Below are 6,904 nucleotides of genomic sequence, written 5' to 3' on the forward strand. Positions count from 1 at the left end.
AGACATATTAGTGACATCTACCAGCCAGAGGAATTGCACTTCCTTAGTTACATAGACTATTTTCCTTTTACACATTCACTATTTGAAATAATACTACCCTTGGAAAGTCTGTTTTTCCAAATACTGCAGAAAATTTTTAATGGAAAGTCAAACTCAATCATACAAAAAAAAAGACAGCATTCTAAAATGGGAACATTTTAAAGTATATAATTGTTTGGAAAATCCTTGAGAGAAAAAATTCACGGTAGTTTTTCTGTGTGAAAGTTACATTTGCATTGTAGCAGGGCTATTCTCCAATATTTAATATATACATGAGTAGCCTTAAATATATAGAGAAATGATTCTGTATTTGATGCATCACATTCGGAGGGTTTTAAACTTGGCCGGGCATGAGAAATGACCTGATGAAGAAATTCAGGAAGCAGTGAGTGGCCATGACCCGCACTTCTGCTGAGGTGGCACCAGCTCTTTAGAAGGAGGAGTGTTTCATCCTGAAACTCACCTGCCACTGAAATCTTGCTGAAACTGTGCCATATTCTGTTTCATTTCTACATCGGATCCAGTGTGGAACAAGTTTACAACATCTTAGGCAGAAGTATTAATCAAAATATTTAATGTCTCAGATAGGGCATGGGTGCTGATCACTCAGAATGGAAGCCCAGCCTATCAGAACAGATACTATATTGGTGTGTATGTGCTAGCATGAGCTCTGATCTTAGAAACTCACTGAATCAGAAAAAAAAAAAATTTGAGATAAAATCAGTTTAAAAAAAAGAAAGAAACCCATAGAAAAATGAATCCAAGAGATTAGCTATGTCAATACGTTGGATTGTGTGTACTTTTCATATGCCTTTTGGTCATATTTAAAAAATGGTTTGGGTAAGAGCCTCACTTCTTAATGTAAACTTGAATATTAAAGTTGTATAATTATACAATTTAAAATTGTAAATTGAATTGCCAAGCAAAAATTTCCTACTTAGTAGAGGGTGCCTAGTGCACTAACTGAATAGCATGGGCATAGTGGGTAGTTAAAATAGTGGTATTAGTACTATATCCTTCCTCTCCCTGCTTTTCTCCCTTTCCGGGCTTGGTTTCCCACCTTTTCTTCCCCTCTCGCCCCTCCTTCCCAAGCCCCTCCCACCCCCCCGCCCCAGTCCCCCTGCCCCCCCGCCCTGGGCCCTGGGGAAACACACACACACAGAGAAGAGCCCGCCCCCGGAAGCGCGCCGCCGACGCGGCCGACGCCGCCGACATCCCCGACCCCACCCCCCCACCCCCACCCCCACCCCCACCCCCCCGCCCCCACGGCCGAACCGCAGCGGAGAGGCGGAGAGCCGGGCAGGCGGGGAGCGGAGATGCGGGCAAGGCCCGCAACGACTGGAGATGCAGGCAAGGCTCGCCGCGGCCTGCGGAGGACAGGGCAGACGGCAGGCGGAGACGCAGGTAAGGCCCGCCACTGCCGGAGACGCGTGCAAGGCCTGCCGCGGCCGTCCGAGAGCCGGGCAGGCGGCGGGTTGAGATGCGGGCAAGGCCCGCAGCGGCCCGTGTGAGGTTAGACTTACCAGCATGTGACGCAGTTCCAGTGCCGGGCCAATAGGGCTGAACATTTATTCAAGAGTCCGTAGAGGCTACTGTGTCCTATGAAGACGACGTCTAACAGTAACACTACTCAGGAGACCCTGGAAATAATGAAACAATCAAAAAAAAAAAAAAGCTGGTGGAAGAATCTATGAACAAAGACAAGTTAATATCTAAGACTTCAAGCAAGGAAGAAACCGAGAAAGAGTGAAGACACCAGTTTGCGTCAGGTGGCACAGAGGCGGACATACAACTGTGGTCATGCCAGGAAAAGAGCCACGTCTGATTCTGAGCTGAAGGTGATGGGCAGCGTGCAGTATGTGAGGAGTCCTCTGCACCGTTTCCTGATGGACCACTAGAAACCCAGGATGTAATTCAACTGCACATCAGCTGCTCTTCTGACAAGGAGGAACAGAAGTCCACAAAGGATGTCTCTGAAAAGGCAGACGAATAAAAACAAACAAAAGGTCCCAAGGAAGATGCTGTCTAGAGACTCCAGCCAGGAATATGCAGACTCCACTGCAATAGACCTACATGAATTTCTTGTATATACACTGAAAAAAAAATCCAAGGGACAGAATGCTGCTGCTAAACTTAGAACAGGAGATTCTGGAATTACTGACAACAACCACCAGTTCAAAAAGTTCCCTCAGGTGAACTCTGTAGGCCCCCGCCTGAAGTATCTAGAGAACAAGCCATTGGATGAATTGATAAACAAGCTGTGAGAAATGTCATGTAGCTGGCTGGATGCGAGGTGGCCTAGGCGATGCGATGCATCCAGTGTGGACGGCTGGCTAGCCAACGACGGGTAAGATCCTCAGAGGAGGACAACCTAGGACAGGCACAGCCGGCTGGATGTGAGGTGGCCTAGGCGATGCGATGCATCCAGTGTGGACGGCTGGCTAGCCAACGACGGGTAAAGATCCTCAGAGGAGGACAACCTAAGACAGGCACAGCCGGCTGGATGCGAGGTGGCCTAGGCGATGCGATGCATCCAGTGTGGACGGCTGGCTAGCCAACGACGGGTAAGATCCTCAGAGGAGGACAACCTAAGACAGGCACAGCCGGCTGGATGCGAGGTGGCCTAGGCGATGCGATGCATCCAGTGTGGACGGCTGGCTAGCCAACGACGGGTAAGATCCTCAGAGGAGGACAACCTAAGACAGGCACAGCCGGCTGGATGCGAGGTGGCCTAGGCGATGCGATGCATCCAGTGTGGACGGCTGGCTAGCCAACGACGGGTAAGATCCTCAGAGGAGGACAACCTAAGACAGGCACAGCCGGCTGGATGCGAGGTGGCCTAGGCGATGCGATGCATCCAGTGTGGACGGCTGGCTAGCCAACGACGGGTAAGATCCTCAGAGGAGGACAACCTAAGACAGGCACAGCCGGCTGGATGCGAGGTGGCCTAGGCGATGCGATGCATCCAGTGTGGACGGCTGGCTAGCCAACGACGGGTAAGATCCTCAGAGGAGGACAACCTAAGACAGGCACAGCCGGCTGGATGCGAGGTGGCCTAGGCGATGCGATGCATCCAGTGTGGACGGCTGGCTAGCCAACGACGGGTAAGATCCTCAGAGGAGGACAACCTAAGACAGGCACAGCCGGCTGGATGCGAGGTGGCCTAGGCGATGCGATGCATCCAGTGTGGACGGCTGGCTAGCCAACGACGGGTAAAGATCCTCAGAGGAGGACAACCTAAGACAGGCACAGCCGGCTGGATGCGAGGTGGCCTAGGCGATGCGATGCATCCAGTGTGGACGGCTGGCTAGCCAATGACGGGTAAGATCCTCAGAGGAGGACAACCTAAGACAGGCACAGCCGGCTGGATGCGAGGTGGCCTAGGCGATGCGATGCATCCAGTGTGGACGGCTGGCTAGCCAACGACGGGTAAGATCCTCAGAGGAGGACAACCTAAGACAGGCACAGCCGGCTGGATGCGAGGTGGCCTAGGCGATGCGATGCATCCAGTGTGGACGGCTGGCTAGCCAATGACGGGTAAAGATCCTCAGAGGGGGACAACCTAAGACAGGCACAGCCGGCTGGATGCGAGGTGGCCTATGCAGTGCATCCAGTGTGAACGGCTGGATAGCCAACGACGGGTAAGATCCTCAGAGGAGGACAACCTAAGACAGGCACAGCCGGCTGGATACAAATGGGCTACTTAATGTTAAGTTTTGTGACTGAACTTAAAAACAATCTGTCCTTGATCATGTAACATTCTGTGCTTACTGCAGGAGCCTGGGACCCTGGAGCCTGGAAACCTAAATAGCTTGAAATTATTAACATTGTTAAAACTTAGATGATATGTGAGGAACCATGCACATTCGATGTAAATCCTTTTCTAAGAATCAATAGAGAACTGCTTCGCTTCTCGCCGTACCGTGTTCATATATACATGATATCGCACCACCGACAAGCTCATGTCACCAGATGCTGTTACACCGGGTGGCTGCCTATTTCAGGATGGACCACAATTTTGATCAAACTGGAAATGTTGTCATCATCAACAAAACCAGTAACACGAGAATCCCTGAAGAGAGAGTCTCAGAACATATAAAGGATGAGAAGAATACAGAATTCCAGCAGAGATTCATTCTCAAGAGAGATGATGCCAGTCTGGATTGAGATGATAACCAGATGTGAGTTCCATTGCAGGGTGGACGGAGGAGCAAGTCAGTAAAAGAGACAGAGGAGAAATATCAGAGGGTCCGAGAGAATTTGCCCTAGAGACTGGCCAGAACAGGTACCTAGATGACATCGTGGGGAACCATGAGGGGCTGAGCCACACCTCGAGCAGCTGCCAGCGCAGCACAGACAGCGAGCTCAAATCCCTGGAGCCTCGGCGTTGGAGTGGCACGGACTCTGATGGCTCTGTCCAAACCATGCGGCCCCCTGTCCCCAAAGCCAGCAGCTTCAGTGGAACCTCTATCCTCACCCGGGGTGGTAGCATTGGGAGCAGTAAAGGTGGCAGTGCAGAAAGGATCTCCAGGCTAGGTGTGGCACTTGGTGCCCCAGAAGTGTGCAGCCAGGTCACCTCATCCCAGTCTGTCTGGGGCCTTCTCCCTTGTACTGCCCAGCAACCACAGCGGCAGCTCCCTGCACTCCCACCCACGCCTCGGCAGCAGCCACCCTTGAATAATCACATGATCTCACAGGCAGATGATCTCAGCAACCCCTTTGGACAAATGAGCCTTAGCCACCAAGGGTCTGCTGAAGCAGCTGACCCATCCTCAGCTCTGTTTCAGCCCCCACTTATCTCCCAGCACCCTCAGCAGACTAGCTTCATCATGGCTTCCACAGGGCAGCCCCTCCCCACTTTTGGCTATTCCACTTCTAGCCATGCATCTGCTACTCAGCCAGTCCTGCCACCCCAAGGCTATGTGCAGCCCCCTCAGCGGATCCAGGTCCCTCACTATCGCCCTGGACAGCATCCTAACTCCAACCAGCAATATCTGCCTCTCACCTGGTGGCCTGCAGCCCCCAGCGTAGTCAACAGCCACCTCAGCCATCCAGCAGCCTGGCTTACAGCCCGTGATGCCTAACCAGCAGCAGGTGGCTTACCAAGGCACGACTGGGGGCCGGCAGCCACAGAACCAGGGCCTGCTCAGCAACTGGAGGAGCAGCATCGGGCGCCAGATGCAAGGCCTGGTGGTTCAGTACACTCCACTACCTTCTTACCAAGTCCCAGTGGGTAATGATTGACAAAACGTGGTCCAGCTGCCTTTCCAGCAACCCACGCTGGTCCCAGCAAGCCAATCTGCACAAGGGGGCCTCCCAGCAGGGGGCGTACCCGTCCACTGCAGCATGATCCCACCAGCTCAGCAGAGTGGTACAGGCCCTTCTGTGGGGTTTCTGCAGCCTTCTGGTTCTGAGCAGTACCAGATGCCTCAGTCTCCCTCTCCCTGCAGTTCGCCACAGATGCCACAGCAGTACTCAGGAGTGTCACCTTCTAGACCAGGCTTGGTGGTCATGCAGCTGAATGTCCCTAATGGACCCCAGCCCCCCCCCCCCCAGAACCCATCCATGGCCCAGTGGAGTCACTGTAAATATTACAGCATGGACCAGTGTGGGCAGAAGCCTGGAGACCTGTACAGTCCTGACAGCAGCCCCCAGGCCAACACACAGATGAGCAGTAGTCCTGTCACATCTCCCACCCACTCTGCAGCACCTTCTCCTATCACCAGCCTCAACAGTGTCTGCACAGGACTCAGTCCCCTTCCTGTCCTCACACAGTTCCCCCGGCCTGGGGGTCCAGCAGAGGGTGATGGGCGCTACTCCCTTTTGGGCCAGCCATTACAGTACAGTCTGTCCATCTGCCCTCTCTTGCTCCATGGCCAGTCAACTTACACAGTGCACCAGGGACAGAGTGGATTGAAGCATGGAAACCGGAGCAAGAGACCAGCACTCAAATCTGCCTCCACTGACTTGGGGACGACAGATGTTGTCTTGGGGTGGGTGTTGGAGGTAACAGCTCCCTGAGGGCATCACCCATGCCGAGGTGAACAAACTCTTCTCAGCTTGCCTTGTCCAGCGCCAAGATCCGGTGGCTCAAGGACGCTCAGGGGCTGCCTGGTGGGGGTGGGGGAGACAACGATGGGACTCCTGAGAACGGCTGTCATGCGGACCTCGCTGCCTTGTACGTCGTGGCTCTGTTCCCCAGCCCCCTGGCTGCCCAGAATGCCTCCCTTCTCCTCAACAACTCCATGAGTCACTTCAAACTTCAAGTGGCCAAAAAGAACTATGACCTGAGGATCTTGGAGTGAGCCAGCTCCCAATGAACCGAGGAGGGGAAGGGACCGGCATGGCCTGGGGGGAGCAGGTCCTGCCAGGCCACAGAGGCAGAAAGGTGGCAGACACTAAACTGAAGCCTAAGACAGTAGGGATGAATATGGAAACAGACAGACACTGACTCTCTCACTGGACTCTCACTCCCCTGTCAAGGGTCCCCTTTTTCCCTGGTTGGCCCCGTGTTGCTTCCTTTTCCTTCCTATTCTCTTCTATTGTTTTTTTATTTCTTCTCTCACCATGAAATTAATTTCTTTCATAATTTTTGTCAGGTAGAATTGGGAGCCAAACTCCCCTGTTCTCCTATTCCCTTGCCATCCCAAATTCCCCTTTCTTTTTTGGTCTTTATGAATATATTTATATGGACAGAATTAAGAAAAATGAAATTGATTTCCCCTTTCTCTCACTCCATTTTGTCTCCCCGAGCCCCACAGAGTTAAAACTTGGGCCTCCCTCCACCCCCAGAACACTTGTATATTGTTTGTTTGAGGTTTGTGCCACAGAAACAGACACAGTATTTAATTGCACATACAGATGT

The 6,904-nt window shown here is 52.5% G+C and overlaps 1 pseudogene; it reads left to right on the forward strand.

Moving 5' to 3' along the window:
- Positions 1–1,714: 1,714 nt before the first annotated feature.
- Positions 1,715–6,359, forward strand: LOC102542476 (R3H domain-containing protein 2-like; annotated as a pseudogene).
- The last annotated feature ends 545 nt before the right edge of the window (positions 6,360–6,904 follow it).

Source organism: Vicugna pacos, chromosome 35 (assembly GCF_048564905.1).
Source record: "Vicugna pacos chromosome 35, VicPac4, whole genome shotgun sequence".
Lineage (NCBI taxonomy): Eukaryota > Metazoa > Chordata > Mammalia > Artiodactyla > Camelidae > Vicugna > Vicugna pacos.